Source organism: Octopus bimaculoides, chromosome 4 (assembly GCF_001194135.2).
Source record: "Octopus bimaculoides isolate UCB-OBI-ISO-001 chromosome 4, ASM119413v2, whole genome shotgun sequence".
Lineage (NCBI taxonomy): Eukaryota > Metazoa > Mollusca > Cephalopoda > Octopoda > Octopodidae > Octopus > Octopus bimaculoides.
The window spans coordinates 5873969-5891740 of record NC_068984.1 but is presented as its reverse complement, the minus strand read 5'-3'; the positions used below and the strand labels follow the sequence as shown (position 1 = coordinate 5891740).

The following is a 17772-nucleotide window of genomic DNA, read 5'->3' as shown; positions in this document are numbered from 1 at the left end:
TATATATATATATATATATGTATATATACTGTGTGTATATATATATATATATATATATATACACTGTGTGTGTTGACGATCTACGTTAAATTGGAAACAAATTAATGCAGAAACCAATAGCACAGTATGGATGTTGTATCATTCTATTGAACGCAAACGAAATGAAAATATTATTTAACAATAAAGCGAAGCCGACGTAGGCACAGTAAATAATCCAAGTCTTTCATTATCCAAAGGACCATGGACTACACATTGTGTGTGAAATTCGAAATGAAAATTTTGTATGTAATTTTGGTGTGATAAATTGATATAGTGTAAACATTTTCACAAATTGAATAAAGGTGGTAGAAAGCAAAAGAGAGACAGTCAGACAGAATCAGCTTTGCAAGGAAAGAAAGTGAGACTAACAGTGTGTGGGTACAGAATGAATGTTACATGAAATATGAAGAAGAAAGACGTTCAAAAAACGATGTAAATAAGAGTGGTGAGGAAAACGACGTCTAGTGGGCGGGTAAACAAAGAAGACATGGAAAGGAAGACAGAAGAAAAAACTGTTACAAGGAAAAGGATACAAATGAAGAAAATAAGACGTTACTTTCTTGCAGTGAATTAAAATTGGCTTTGTAAAAGAATAGTGTAGTCAGTGACGGACTGCTCAGGTTGCCAGCTTACCCGATGGTAAGTGGGCCCCTGCGCCATTAGAATCCATATATGGGGGCCCATGTTAGTATCTAAGTTTCAGAATGTTTTTATTCATTCCTGGAAGAATGCATTATTTCAGCCTGGCTCTGTTTGTAGACAGTTGAAAAGAATATTAAAAAAAAAAAAAAAAAATGTAGTTGCCGGTGGGCGCCCTTAGTCTCCTGGCAACCAATATTTTTAGACCCAGTCCGCCATTGAGTGTAGTTAAAATATTCAATAATAAAAGAGACTTGAAAATCAAATTTTGATAAAGAAAAATTATATTAAAGTTGGAATGTTAAACTATTTTCTAAACAGTGTAAACTTTAATAATTGATTTCTGTTAGTAGAATTACGAACTCGTAACTAATGAATAAGCATCTTTCTTTATTCTTGTATAACTACTAGAAAGCTCACGTGTAAATTCCCTCTCGTTGTGGATAACTATCCGTTGTAATTGCCCACTATAAATAGCGAGTTTTTAACTACCAATGTTGTAACATCTATTTTGCAGGCAACAGATTTGGTGACGATGAGAAGTTACTGCAATTGAACACGGCATCGATCCTAATGAAATCTCTCACGGTGATGATGATCTTGTATCATTTTTGTCGACTGTGAACCTTGCACAATAAAGTCTATTGCTTCGAGTTCGATAACTCAAATCTTCAGGACGTGATAATTTCATGTTTAACTAAAATGAAGCTTGTAAAAATTTATATCGTTGATGTATTTATGGACGTTGGGAGTAAAGAAACTGAAAATTGTGATTGCCATCATGGCATCTCGCTGCCTCATTCTCTCTTTTGGGATGACGTGTAGGTCTTTAATACTTAGCGATATTTGCGAAGAATATCCTTCCAAAACGAACTCCCTCTTCCTAAGCTGTTCATCAATGTAAATCGTGACTTTCCGTCTTTACTCCTGTCATCTTGTCGTTCTTGCAATAAATGCCATTACTATGTGATCGATTTAATTTATTGACTCTATTTAAAAGAGGAATATTGATTTATAAAATTGGCACAAGGCCACCTTCAATTATATTAACCGCTGTACCTTACGGGTACCTTATCAACTCCCGCTTACTTGAAGAGGAACGTAACGAGATGCCGCAGCATATTACAGGAACATGAGAGAAAATCGATGTAATTAATTTGATAGGTGTAATTAATCTTGCTAGTGGAGAAAGACGGTGTATTTTAGATGTTTGGATCATTTTAATTACTTGTACAACCTGTGAATGAGTGATATCATATTTGTGAACTATATTCAAATTTATCTTGTAACAAGCGTCATATACTGTATTACGTTATATAAATATAGACAAAGCCAACCCTACTACTCACATTATATAGCACTAAACAAATGGTATGAGATATGCAACTTATTACTTTGTCGTATTTGTAATCATCGCAAGATGTGTTTGATGAAACGAATGAAAATTATGTGAAATAGAAGAATCTAAAAAGGAGGACATTTGCAATAATTTTTCTAAAGGATGATATGACGTTTGACAATGAAGAAATAAGGGGGGGGGTTGTACTTTTCTGACTTTTGCTTCACTTCATTTCGGCACAAAATATTACTTATTTTGAAGACTTCCATATTGAATGAATAATTTAAAAGATGCTTCCATACTTCAGGTCTTTCCAATTTAATTACACCACTTTACTTCATTAACTCTGGCACATAAAATTAATTACGCTGCTTTCTTCTCATTTTACTTATATTTCATACGACCCACGGCCCACGTAAAGAGAAATATTACTAGGATAATTTCATTATGGTAAATAATTAATTGACTTCTAAAATAGCACACACACACACATATTGAAGATATATTCTTTCTGACTTCACTGATGCCTCTGCTTAATGTTAAAGAATATAATATTATTTCGTTTATATGTTGTATCAATCGTAAATATTGATGATTTCCTAATTTGCACTGTATATTAATGCCAAATTTTGTCCCAATAAATGTCTGTTACGATATAAAATATGGATCGACTTCACATTTTTGTTTACAATAATTAGAATTTTCGTATTCAGTTTTGGCTTCGATCGCTCATAATTACGTTAATAGCATAAATAAGTTTACTTTATATCTCTAAACTAACAAATTGTTTTTCTTTTGCAGTTATCTGTTACTGTCGTTAAAGGACCCAATAATACAACGCTATCAAAATATATCAACGTTGTACAATAATAACGAAACTTTGATATCTGCTATCGTATGTTAGAACGTAGTACACCTTCCTATGGAGAGTGAAATTATTTAGTCTCGACTCTAATGGTTGGTCCTTACCACATGACCGCGATTTCAACAATAATTAAATACTGATCTATAGAAAATTGCCAACAACGGCGCCTTTTCCTAGAATACGTTTCTTCATACCAAATTTTGCACCTTTCTAGTAATTCGAGGTGGTCAGCAACACAGAATGTTTTCTGATCTTCAGCGTTCAATACTCTATTTTACAGATATGATGAGCATCTTTGATCCAGGACGTGTTCGCTTCGTTAGAGCGTCGGGAAAAATACTAAGTGGTATTTCTTCCGGCTTTACGCTCTGAGTTCAAATTCCGCTGATGTCGATTTTGCCTTTCATCCTTCAAGATCGATAAAATAGGCATCAGTTGATCACTAGGTCCGATGTAATCGACTTATCCCTTCCTCCGAACTTGCTGGCCTTCTGTCAAATTTGAAACTAATATCACGAACTAATTTCTTTTGTCATGAACGATCGATTTTTGTAATTTCTCTCATTATTTTCCTGGTTCATTTAAATTCCTTTAATGTCTGTTAAAATATATTAAGTAAGAATGTTCAATTTTCAGTCCAGAAGATATTTTACATCCATTATTTCATAACAAATGGTGGTTTATTTTTTTATAATCACTGAAGGTTGTAAGTATTAAATTTTGGTTCCAATTTCATAAACCCCGTTTATTGTTGAGCTTAGTCTCAAAATATGATTGTTTGCATTTTCCAATATCTAGAAAGAAAACATTTAAAGCATTGAAAATCATTGTCAAGTTTGCCGCTGCCATACGTAAACAGCAACCAATAAATTTTCTGGAGACAGCAAAGCTTTGCTAATCTATAATAAATAAACAAATTAATTAACAAAGGGCACTCTGAGCAGTGGGGATTAAAATAAAGCTATGTTCATTATATTTGTTTTCGAATCTAATACAACATTAATAGATCGGCCGTGTGGTAAGTAGCTTGCTTACCAACCACACGGTTCCGGGTTCAGTCCCACTGCGTGGCACCTTGGACAAATGTCTTCTACTATAGCCTCGGGCCGACCAAAGCCTTGTAAGTGGATTTGGTAGATGGAAACTGAAAGAAGCCCGTCGTATATATGTATGTGTGTGTATATGTTTGTGTGTCTGTGTTTGTCCCCCCAACATCGCTTGACAACCGATGCTGGTGTGTTTACGTCCCGTAACCTAGCGGTTCGGCAAAAAAGACCGATAGAATAAGTACTAGGCTTCCAAAGAATAAGTCCTGGCGTCGATTTGCTCGACTAAAAGGCGGTGCTCCACCATGGCCGCAGTCAAATGACTGAAACAAGTAAAAGAGTAATATTTACATTTGACGGATATTTGTCCTCGTTTTGTTTGTTGCTCTTAACCACCACGCTATATGCTCAGGGGCAACTATGAAGTGAGTTTTAGAGCTTATAAATCTAATATTTTCCTATCCTTCCTTAATACCAGTTCCCATATACTACCCATATCTGCACTAGGTTTGCCTAGGAGCTTATTAAACCTAGCATATGTGCTGCCTCTTTTAGTTTTCGTATTTTCCAGTGGTGTTCTCTGTACTGTTTTAACTTAATCTCACAAAGATGTAAATAATGTACATAACTCCTCATCTCTCAAATATAGAACTGTCTTCATATTTATATTTTAGTAACGTGGCGAGCTGGCAAAATAGGTACCCTGCCCGAAAAAAATGTTGAGCGACTATTTTTCCAGCTTTACGTCCTGAATTCAAATGCCGCCGCAGTCGACTTTACCATTCAACCTTTTAGGTTCGATAAAACAAATACCTGTTGAACACTGGGGTCAATGTAGTTGCCTTAATTCTTTCTCCGAAATTGCTGACCTCTTGCCAAAATTTCAAATCCATATTTTCGTAGCACGAATGGATCAGTGAAGGTTTTGTTGCATAAAGGTGAGTTATTATATTTTTCGTGATAGTTGTTTTAAATATTAATTTCTTTTTACTGTAATTTCTGTTTTTTTTGTTTGTTTGTTTTTTTTGAGTTATTGCTGATGAAAAAAACTTTGTAGAAAGTCTTTGATGATAGCTGGTTGACTAGATCGGAAGCAAAACAGAAATATGTATTCTACAGAATTATGTTCTCCCTTATATGGAGAAGGGATCAGCCAAATGCATTCATGTCACGTCTACAAAACACAGAAAAATACGTTTTTCTTTTGTGGACGCTCATGAATTCCTTTGTTCATTAAATGAGACGGTGTAATTACGTAATTAGGAAATGAACATATAAAACCAATTATAATGATTTATATGAAAATTTTCTAATGATTATTTAATTGATCGTTATTAATTAGAAATGATAATACGAGGATCTTCATTCCTTTGCTTAATATCTATGTGGTTGTGAGGGTGCGTACAATTATGTTTAACACGTTCGTTTACACCCAAACTTGGAAAGACCTTCACTACTGTAACTGTCTAGGAAGAGAAAATCTCCTTATACACAGTCTGTGTGAGATGTACGAACATAAATATAATGAACACAGCTTTATTTTAATCACAACTGCTGAGTGTGCCTTTTGTTAATTAATTTGTTTATTTATTATTGATTAGCAAAGCTTTGCTGTCTCCAGAAAATTTATTGTTTGCTGTTTACGCCTGGCAGCGGCAAGTCTTAATAGTTTATGAACAAGAGATTCGATGTATGTCGCTGATGAAGCTTAATGACGCAGAAACACATTCTATACAAGCACAACAAGTTAAATATAAATGTACACAACTTTAATTTTTATCATTACTGTTTAATGTGACTTTAATTGATATTAAAATATATTTTCAACAGTACAAACATTATCTGCCATAGTACTCAATACACTGGATTGAGTCGTAAGCAGCCCAGCTTGGAGCGAAACTTAAAATCAACTGTTATCTCACGAAATACATAAAATATGAATATAACAGGTTGGTGTGCTTTTAGATGGCTAAAATATTTCTTGCTCGATTTTAATTGCTTCAATTTTAACACAAGGTCTCTGGCCAAATCACGTGCCAGACGAACACATCTTCAAAATCAATATTAAAGTTTTCAATTAAAGTTTTAATTTAAATTGAACGCATCTAAATAAATACATTTTTGTATTTAACCTCGTTGAAGTTTGTAAATTACACGGTTTCATCTCCTGTTGACTCGCCATTCATCTAAATCGTTTATTATCAATGGATTTAGATCAAACTGATGCAAAACAGGAAATTTTAAATTAAAAATACGGAGACAAAAATTTAATATCTAAAATACAATTAATAGAAAATTTCATTTATTTTCGCATTATGTAACAGAATTGATAATAAATATTAATAGTATTGCCATATTCTTTTGTAGATACGATAAAAATATAACCTATTGATGCATTAACAGTGTTTTGCTTCAATCTTTTATTGTGCTAAAGAATATATCAAGAGATTTTAGTCAATATTGTAATTAAAATATGTAAACGGCGTGTTATATATACACAGTGCAAGGGGTATTTGAGGACGCATAAATTTTTTTATTTCTTTCAGATCCTCCATAGCAAGTAAATTGTTAATATACGAAATGATGAAAACAAACGCAGTCTTTGTTTCCATAAATGTTGTATGAACACATGTACGCAAAGTTCGGATGGAATCGGAAGAAGCCTCTGGCAGGAATAGTTCAGCTGTGTCAAAGAAAGAAAAACATTCGAAACGTTGGGACGCTATAATGAAACTGCAGTATATTAAAGGTACTCAAACCGTTATCTATAATGATCCCGCGAAATTAATCCTTGCTACTATAGGTACAAGGCCTGAAATTCTGGGGGAGGTGACTAGTCGATTACATTGACCCCAGTGTTTCACTTGTACTTGATTTATCGATCCCGAAAAGATGAAAGGCAAAGTTGGCCACGGCGGAATTTGAACTCAGAACGTAGCGGCAGACGAAGTACCGCTAAGCATTTCGCCCGGCGTGCTAACGTTTCTGCCAGCTTGCTGCATTCATGCCGGGAAATTAATGAGAACTATCGTGAGACAATTTCAGTTGTTGGAGTGGACTATCAGGGCTGTGGTACATGAAGATATTCGATACAAGAAAAAAAATGTTTGATCAGTACCGAGCAGTTACTTAAGAATGTTATAAACCCTCACAAACATGGCATGTTCTGGTTCTTCTCTGATGAGAAAAAACTTCGACCAAGACCAAAAGTTTAGCAGGAAAAGTAATAAATGATTATTTAAAAATCCTTCTGATGTCCCCAGAGTGATGCACTCTGAATTTCAGCTACTGAGATGATTTTAAGATTGGTGAGTAACAACTGTCATGTCATGTCACCTCACATCTTTCTGTAGGTTCTTAGAATTAACACTGCCGGATATATTGAGGTGCTGGAGACAGTTATTAAACCCTAGATGGCTGAAGTACGTATTTCAGCAAAATTCAGCACATTTTCACAAAGCCCACGTAACCCAAAAATTGATGTCAAACAACCTTCATGGCCATGTAGCGCTCCACTTGTGGACTCCAAACACACCGGATTGCAATCCCATGGACTACAACGTTTGGAGAGTTGTTGAAAGGATACTAATCGATATTTTCACAATACATGGCTTTACTGAAGGCTGACTTTACAATTGTGAGCCGAATTCCTCAACCAGTAAGCGACGCAACTTCATACCAGAGCCCATATCATACAGTCTAGAGATCCTATCATAGAAGAGAGTTAAGAAAAGAGCGAGACCTCTTGGTCATTAAGGGTGATAATGAACCAGAAGAGAACGGGCAAGAAAATCTTCGTGATGGTTCCTAAAAACCGTAACGGTATGCTTATTTGTTGTTATTAATTCGGTAACTGACAGGGTATAAAAGCAATTTGATTCGGTAAGAACAATAAAATGCTTTGTGTTCTGTGAGAATATCGAAGCATGACAGAAGACGAGCTGAACCTTTCATGCTCAAGATATTGGAGAAAGACTCAGAAGCTCTTTCAGAAGATAGAGGGAACACCTGAAGGCAATTTATGACGAAGATATGGGAACCAAATGAGCTTTTACACCAAAACGTACAAGTTATTTGCCAATTTTTGTAAAATGCATGTATTGCTCTGAAATATATTTTTGAACCCAAAGATCACGGCGTGTCCTCCTGAAAGAAGTCTGTTGCAGGGTTCAAGATCAGCAGTTTCGAACGGAAAGGACAAGTTAATTTCATTCCTGCCCCAATATTTCTTTGGTACTTTATATTATCGATCCCAAAACTATAAAAGACAAAGTTGACCTCAGCAGGATTTCAAATCAGAACGTAAAAACCCAAATGAAATGCCTCCTCTAAGCACTTTGTCCGATGTGCTAACGATTTTAGCAACTCACTGCTTTTGAAAAGCTATTCTACACATTACTATTTACGGTAGAATCAGTTGAGAGATTTTTAGACTATGCAAAGTTCATCGAGAGCTTCGTGAAGATGGTGATGACAAAAGGTTGTATGACTTAGTCGTTCTCACTTAACATGGAGAGCGATCTTCAGGAGAAGAATGACCTCAGTGAAATAATAATAATATTTGGTTTGAAGAAGACACGAAAATCATTTTTTGATTAATTATGAGAATTTTCAATATTGCATTAATGAACTCTTAATGAACTAATAATTTTTGAAACGTGTTTAAGCTTTCAATAATTTTTCAATTAATTGGACAATTGTTAACATTATTTTGTTATTTTGTAAAAACAGTGTTATTGTTGGTGCTAAAGGCCATTGGCCATAGAAAACTTCCCGACGAAAATCGACTCTTTAAACCATAACTTAACGATATGAAGACTTGAAATATTGTTAAAATTGTTAAAAATTCAGAGCTTCCAACAGCTTGGTCATTTGAACTTTTATCAAGAGACAAGCCCTGGGGTTCACCACCCCATTCGGCAATCCTGTACATGCATCTACATTTCAACATAATATATGTATGTAAATGTGTGTGTATGTATGTATTTGAGTATACACTTAAACACCATCATATCTAGGGGTATTGGTTTCAAATTTTGGTACATGGACAGTAATGTCAGGAGAGGTGGGAAACCAATTACAGATATTGTTTTTACACTTTTTTTAACGTAAGAGAATTTTTTCTCCGTGTTAGCTGCAAGGACTTTGCCTTTAGCATTTGAAACATGTTACAAACATATTCTAACTAACTGAAAGTTTGCTTATGCATAAACAACTGCTTGGCGCTGATATTATTGTAATTTTCACGACTTTGGCCGTTTACTGGTGTAAATCAGTCAATATTGTGGACTGTATTTCCGCCGATTTCGACTTTGCCTTTCCTCGTTTCGGGGTCGATAAATTAACTACCAGCTGCGTACTGGGGTCGATCTAATCGACTGGCCCTCTCCCCCAAAATTTCGGGCCTTGTGCCTAGAGTAGAAAAGAATATTGTGGATTGTATTTTAGTTAAAGCTAGCGCTTTGATTAAGTTTGTTCAGAGTTGCCTCTCTTCGGTATTTCCCATTGATAATGTTTAAAGAACTAGAAACATCAAAGTCTGGGCATCCGACAGAGTGTAACACTGGACAGATATGGTGTATTTATACATTTTTTCGATAAGAGTGATATTTTTCCTCCATGGTAACTGCAGTGACTTTGCCTTTAGCAGTTAAAATATGTCACAGACATTATATGTGTGTGTGTGTGGGGGGGGTGCTTTGGAGGAAAGGTTTTTTGGGAGTGTTCATCGCATTCATTTTAAAGGGTAGAAAATCTGATTCTGAGAAAGAGATTCGGAGAGGGAACTGCCTCTAGTATTTTCTTGACAACTGAAAGGGGAAACCATGTGTGACTTTGGCAAAATTTGAACTCAGGGCATGAACAGTTGGAACAATATGACAAAACATTTATATGTCTCACGCTCCAGCGATTCTGCCAGTTCACTACGCACGCACACGCACACACACACACACACATGCACGCAGTTACACACTCATACACATGTACATGCAAGCATACTTCTATATAAAAGTCGAGAAGTAGTCATTAATTCTTTTTTTGTTTCTTTTTATGGCTTTGTCTATTTTGATGAGGCTCACTTGCAGAAAGGAATAGTTTATCTATGCACGTAGCTAATGAAATGTGAAAAGCGTGTGTATGTGCGTGCGTGTTTGCAACAATGCAGGGCGCCAGATCAATAATATTGATGTGGTGGAAGGCGGCGCGCTGTCAGAAACTTTAGCACGCCGGACGAAATGCTTAGCGGGTCGATTAAATAACTACCAGTTACGCACTGGGGTCGATATAATCGACCTAATCCGTTTGTCTGTCCTTGTTTGTCCCCTCTGTGTGTAGCCCCTTGTGGGCAGTACAGAAATAAGAAACGTTAGCACGCCGGACGAAATTCTTAACGATATTTCGTCTGTCTTTACGTTCTGAGTTCAAATTGCGCCGAGGTTGACTTTGCCTTTCATCCTTTCAGGGTCCATTAGTTAAGTACGAATTGCGTACTTGAGTCGATCTAATCAACTGGTCCCCTCCCCAAAATTTTGGCCTTTTGCCTTGGGTAGAAAAGAATATTGATGCGGTGGCAGTGTTTCTTTTCACCAGTCTTTTTCTACCACGGTTAGGCAAGTTTTTTAAACCATTGTATTTTGTGTCAGATAGGCACCCAATTAAACCTAACCCAGTAAGTCATTGTGCATTTATTTCATGAATTCTAGAAAAAAAAATAAACATCAGATGACTTAGACGGGATTCGATCTTAGAACATTTGTCCTATGGTATATCAATTCAATGAATCTACATTCCACGAGTAAATTGGCAATCCTCGCAAAAATCTCGTATGCAAATTCTGCCTCGTTCTGCATAAAGAACAATTGCAACATTTTCTATAAATAGCGAGTTTTGAGTTTGGCTCGAATTTTTTTCCCCCTCTATTTTGCTGAAGACAGTTCGACACAATTGTTAGCTAGGAAGGAAAATCGTGGATGGTCTTGTTGTGTAAAATAATAATCAAAAGTGATTCTTATTTTTGTCGACTTCGAACCTTGTACAATGGATTCTATTCGTTCAGTTAATTTTTCCGAGCAAAGAAATTCAATTTTGGCTAAAGAGAAACTGTTAACAACTGGGAACAAACCTTATTTACACAGAAGGTGACGAATTGGTTGCTAGTGTTCCGGATGCAAAAGTTAAACATTGTGGCTGTCTTCACGGCTTCCAGTTGATTCACTCTCTTATCAGTGGCAATGAATGGCGTACGAAGAATATACAAATGAAGAAATCTCTATGAAGACTATCTTGATAGCATGAGAAACGCGTCCTTTCGTTCCTTCACCAAACGTAAGTAATTTATTTTCCTTCCCACTTTTTGCTATTCATTCACAGGATATTGAAAGGTGATTTATTTTCAGGCGCTTTATTTCTTTTAGATCTCGCATCATATGTAACTTTCTTAGTTTGTGTAAAACTTTTCTTTGAATCTATTATCAGTTGTGTCCTAAATTTGTATCTAACTTTGTATCCAAATAAACGGCGGTGCATCTGCATGGCCGCAGCTCTGAGTTGAAACTAGAGGGAAAAAAATATGTGCTAAAAATTTTTATTTAAAAAATGTACAACAATCTTTACCATATCTTGACTTGGTAGCAAGTATTGAAGATAGTGGCGTAATATTGATGTTATTGTCAGCATCCTTTATGCAGTTCTTTCAAAAATATCATAAATAGCATTATGGTCGTCCTGAATTTGCTCCACACAATGTGACCGACATAATTTCTTATTTTGGAAAAATATCTCGTTCTTGAGAGGATGCATTCTGATACATTGACCCCAGTACTCGGTTAGTATGCTACAAACCCTGATATACTGGCGCGCTGTCCTGATTTCTCGTATGCAAAATTGTCTCGTTTGTCCGTGTTTTTGCGCGACACATATAATTAAGCCTTTGTAACTGAAAGACTATTTTAAGAGTTTCCAATAAATTACCACTAGGTTATAATTTGTAATTCAATCTGACATTTAATTTAGAAATATTAGCATTTCGATGCCAGTTCTTGCTGATATAGTTCAAACTTGCCATATTAATGTCAATCGTTTCATGTGAAGTACTTGCTTCTGTTGTAGAACCTTATAATACGATACTGTTAAAATATCAACGTTATACATCGATAACGAAGCTTTATATGATATCTGTTACCGTATGGTGGAACGTAGTACACGTTCTTATGGTGACCGCTCTAATGGCTGGTCTCACCGCGTGTCCGAAATTTCAACGACAGTTGAATACTGCTCTACAGAAACTTGTTTACAATATGGTACCTTTTCTTATTATACATTTCTTCATATTAGACTTTGTCTCCCCGTCAAACAGTTCGAGGTGGACAACAACACAAGACTTTGGAACTTTGCTTGTGACATATATCAAATATTAAATGCTCGATAGAAATTTTAAAGAGATCTGATAGTGAAAAATCTACTAAATCATAAACTAGACCTTCGTCTTTCCTGAACTCATAAGGCTACCCGCACGTTTAAATACTTTAAGGACATTAAAAAAACTCTAAAATAGCGCCCAACCTAGGTCCAATCTAATTTACTCCCTTTTTCGCTGACCCTTTAGGCTATCGATTTCCCCACTCGTTTCCGAGTCCTAGTCTCGTTTTTTTCTTTTATCAATAGCTTTTTACCGCTCTTACTATACTTTCATGCTATACTATAGTGAAGAAAATAACGCGTGGTTTGGACCAGGCGCTAAATACTCATAGGGTTGGTTTTCTGCCTGTACACAACCGAAATAACCTGTCTGATATTTCGACGTTCACCAACCATACTGGTACCACAGACACTACCCAACTCTACCTGGTGCATAGCTTTTCAAGTGCCTGATTCTATCTGAACCCTCATCTTACTATATATATATATACGACGGACTTCTTTCAGCTTCCGTCTACTAAATCCATTCACAAGGCTTTGGTCGGCGCGCAGCTGTAGTAAAAAACACATGTTGAAGATGCCACGCAGTGGGACTGAACCCGGAACCAAGTGGTTAAGGAGCAAGCTTCTTAGCACACAGCCACACTGGTGCCTATAAATATCCGTGAACAGTTCACGGCTATGTTTGGGTGCAGAATTTTTTGACATTGGTACAGTTGAACGGGTTTGGTTGAGATGGATTTGTAGTGATGCTACGATTCAACGTACATTATTTAGTGTCTTTACGTTCTGAGTTCAAATTCCGCCGAGGTCGACTTTGGATTTCATCCTTTCGGGGTCGATAAATTTGTTAGCTAGGAAGGAAAATCGTGGATGGTCCTGTTGTGTAAAATAATAATTAAAAGTGATTCTTAATTCTGAGAAGTTATTTCCTCACTAAGTAGGGTACTGGGGTCGATCTAATCCACTGGTCGCCTCCCCCAAAATTTTGGGACTTGTGCCTAGAGTAGAAAAAATTATTTAGTGTCATAACACCAGAAATACCAGGGTACTACTGATAAAGACAAAGCCGAAATGGGCGAAGACAAAGATTTATTGAACAACAAAACAAAATGCATTCTTTCCATCATTCTGATTGCGGTTCCTGACAATCTGACTGTTTTTTATTTCATTCTTTCATAATTCTGATTGTGGTTCCTGACATTTTCGCTGTTTTTTTATTTCATTCTTTCCATCATTCTGATTGCGGTTCCTGACAATTTCATTGTTTTACATCCATTCTACATATCTATAATTTACCAATTGCAAATAATTTAAATAACGTATTTATAATTAGTTAATTACAAATATGTTGTTTATTTGAATATGGCCTCTAAATGTATCGAATCGATTTAACAAGTCCACTAATAAAATACTAGGTTGCTTGTATGATTCTTCAATAAATGAACTAATTCTGTTATTCAATATGTAACTCTCTCTTAGTTCATTATTTAATATTTGTACAATGAAAGGCTGCGAGTTGGCAGGATCGTCAGCATGCTGGACAAAATGCTCAGCAGCATTTCGCCCGTTTTTATGGTGAGTTCAAAATCCAGCGAGATCGATTTTGCCTCTCATCCTTTTGGGAGGTGATGAAATTTACGCACTGGGGTCGATTTAATTGACTTTGAAGTTTTGGCACAAACCGCTTGGTGGGAGGAGCCAAGTCGATTAAATCGACCCCAATGCGTAAAGATAAGTTCCCCAAGTACAGAATATTCAACCAAAAACCGTAGTTTTCAGAGTAGTGTACGAATCAAGGCTAAAATCGATATTTGGATTTGGCCAAAAGATTTGTCGACACTGAACTCGAAGCACTCTAACAAATAGCTAACTTCAGCCTGCCCTTTGCACATGCGTTAGATACTTGAAACTTCAATGTAGCTCGACGCGAATTTGCGACGAATTAGGGGACGAAAATAAATCGTCTGCAACAATTCGAAGCGCAAACGATCATGGAGAAAGCGTGGCGAACGACCGCAAACAACGTCTGAAGTCGAACTTAACCCCAAAAAGTTTGTTTTTAATTTTGTGGAACTGGAAGGGTGTTGTCTTTCACGAGTTTCTTCTCTCAGACAGGACCATCAAATCGAATGTGCATCATGACGGGTTGGACAAATTAAACGTAGTGATCCACCAGAAACATCTTGCATTTGCTAAGCGTTAAGACACTGACGTTCACGACAACAATGCCACACCGCACACGTCTTTGTAGACGTTACTGAGGCCTGGCTAGGAAGTTTTGCTGTACTCTCTATATTCACTCGACTTTACGCCTTCAAATTTCCACATGTTTTTGTCCCTTCAAAATTCCTTGAAAGGACAGACCTTCAGTACTGAAGAGGATGTAAAGATTCATCTGAAAGAGTTTTTCGCCAGTAACGACAGGAAATTCTTTGAAGAGAGATAGTGAGTTTGCCCACAAGATGACAGAAGATACTAAAATGAAACGGTAATTATATCTTTGACTGAATAACTTGCTTTGTGTTGAATAACTTCTGTCGCTTAGAAAATCGAACGGACTTTTTGGCCAACCCAGTACTTGTTCAATACCTGAGGTTCCACGGATCATTATGAACGTTCACACGATGCGAACATTCCGTTGAGAATATCATGAAGGGTAGACAAAGTCTGCTGTAGGGGCTCAGCAAAGTAACTCAAGATCATGCAGAACGTTCAAAATAGTTGTCTTTTGTTTTTGGACTGGAAATTTAAGACAGTATTTAAAAAATAATAATAATGGAATGAGTGGCACGATTACTTCTATAAAAGGAGATTTGAATAATATTTCTAAGAAATCGAGAGAACATCAGTATCGTGTAGTTATTGTAGAAGCAGGAAGCGAAAGAAAACAGTTAAGAATTTGGATGACACAAAGTCTAGGAGCAAAGCTATCAGATAGGGTGCAAATCTGTACTGGTGCCTTTACGCCTCCCGGAAAACATTATAGAGGAAACGTTAAGTTTTGTAGGCTAATTATTGTTGAATGTTGTTTTAGCTCAGAGATAAGTTTTAAAATATTAATACACACAGATTGTATAAATTTTGTTTTAAAATGAAACATTGGATAACAGAAACCGTCAGATGTGAAGCGAAACCGTACTGGCGCCGACGGCAAAGCTAGATGATTAAAGTTTTAAAGAAAATGATCATCAAATTTTTCTTTTTATTTTATATTAAATGTTTTTTTTTTCTACAAATCATCAGTTTAGCAAAAATATAGATTAGATAAAACAAAAACCTAAAGTACATACAGGAGTTGTAGTCTAGAATTCAGTGTGTTTATACACGTGATGAATTAGTTTTTGTTATTTACTGATGACTGAGAGGAATCGTATAACTCCGTAAAGGATTTTGCTTTTTGAACTGTTATCAAAAGGTTTTTCTTTTTTATATTTGAGGAACTGAATTTAGTCTAGGACATTCCCGGCTGGATTTCAGCACCAAACGTAATAAGCAATTTAAAGAGCCTTACACGCTGCTCTTCCAACCACATCAATGCTAAAATACATTACACTGCTAACAACTATACGGACCTGGTCTATATTTCCTCCTTCTGTTTTAGTGTCTTGTTATTTTAACACTGTTGTGGCTTTCATGATCTTCACCTCATCAATTACACCGCTACCCTTAATGAACCAAAGAATGCAGAAGCGTTCAATATCCATTTTTCTCCTCTTCGAAAATACAGGAATTTTTTGTTACTTTCATCTTTTGCTTGTTTGTCATTAGACTGCTGCCATACTGGAGCACGGCCTTGAATTTTAGTCGAATGAATCGATCTTACAGTTCTATATTACAGTTTTTATGCTCACGGGCATATGGCGTAGAGGTTAAGAGCCTGGGCTACTAACCCCAAGATTCCGTGTTCGATTCCAGGCAGTGACCTGAATAATAACAATAATAATAATAATAATAATAACATCGAAAAATACCTTTGGAATGAGAACCTAGGTTCGAAATTTCCTCAAGACACCTGATGAAGGCTGGAGAGTACATCAGCCAAAACGTTGTGTTAACAACAAACAAGATGAGGACAAATATCCGTCAAATGTAAATAATGAATCGATCTTAGTACTTATTTGTTTAAAGCCGGATACTTATTCTATCGGTATCTTTTGCCGGAACGTTAAGTTACAGTGATGTAAACACACCAACACTGTTATCAAGCAGTGGTGAAGAACACACACACACCCTTTTTCTCTTTCTTTCTTTTTCTCTTTATTTCTCTCTTTCTCTCTCTCTCTCTTTGTCTCTCAAGGTTGGGCAAAAAATAGGTATTTAATTGCTTAGGATAAGAATAAAAAACGAAGACTTGCAATGAATTAAGCATATCTCGCAGATGTTTTAGTCGACTTGACGAGCTTCTTTCAGTTTCCGTCTACAAAAATCCACTCACAAGGCTTTGGTGGGCCTGAGGCTATAGTAGTGGGACAGAACCCGGAAACATGTGGTTGGGAAACCAGCTTCTAATTGCACAGCCACGCCTGCGCCTGTCCTCGCCTGTATCTTACTTATGAAAAGTAATTCGAAATTCAAGAACGTTGCTTTTCGCATTAATTGATTTTACATAAATATAAGATGTTGGAATATTAAATGTATTTCTGCAAAATACATTTAATATTTCAGACAACTATAACGGAATAGTTTTTTTTTTTAAATGCATATTTTTTTATCTCCAGTATCAGCTCTGATCGAGTCAAACCTTAATTAAATTTTACCCGGCATTTAAAAAAATTTTCATAGAAATATTAACTACACAACGGAATGTTGTGTGTCACTAATGTAGAAAGAATCTATGCAGTCACTTGGTCTGCTAGAAATAGCAGTCATATGGTGTCTAAACTGATGGTTCTCAAATTGATAAATACCAGCTTCATCATACAGAAAAAATGTTGGAATATGTTTTGTTCCTCTTTATAGATGGTGTGTATCATACAATTCTTTCGTCCTGATATTGGACAAGTTTCAAAAGTCTGAACCAAATTAATTTAAGCCATTTCCATTAAAATACAAATATTGGAAAGAATCTAGTTCAATCTCACCAGTAAGACATTTGCTGAATTTTGCAAGTTTAAGCAAGTCTTTGTGTTGTTGTGGGACATTAAAGCCTTATCCAGTCCGAATAAGGCCTTTCCAGGAAAACCAGTTTTTTTTTCTTCATATTTAAGGTAGCTCCCAACCATTTTTTTTTTCAGAATATATGGAAGCGATTACATATTTTGCAACATAATGAATTAGCCCTTACATACTGACAATAGTAATTCTTATAAATTTTGGCATAAGGCAATCAGTTTTAGAGGAACGTTCTGCGTTCAAATTCTGCCATGGTCGGCTTTGCCTTTCATCCTTTTAGGGTCGATAAAATAAGTACCAGTCGAATACTG

General features: G+C 36.0%; 1 long non-coding RNA gene across 1 annotated transcript in view; it reads left to right on the top strand.

The window, feature by feature from the left end:
* LOC128247550 (uncharacterized) overlaps positions 1 to 6838 on the top strand; it is a 119284-nt gene extending 112446 nt beyond the window's left edge. The window contains exons 2-5 of the long non-coding RNA XR_008263861.1: positions 1196 to 2467; positions 4603 to 4866; positions 5759 to 5877; positions 6475 to 6838. This is a non-coding gene — a long non-coding RNA (uncharacterized LOC128247550). The remainder of the gene's footprint in view (positions 1 to 1195; positions 2468 to 4602; positions 4867 to 5758; positions 5878 to 6474) is intronic.
* Positions 6839 to 17772: the final 10934 nt, after the last annotated feature.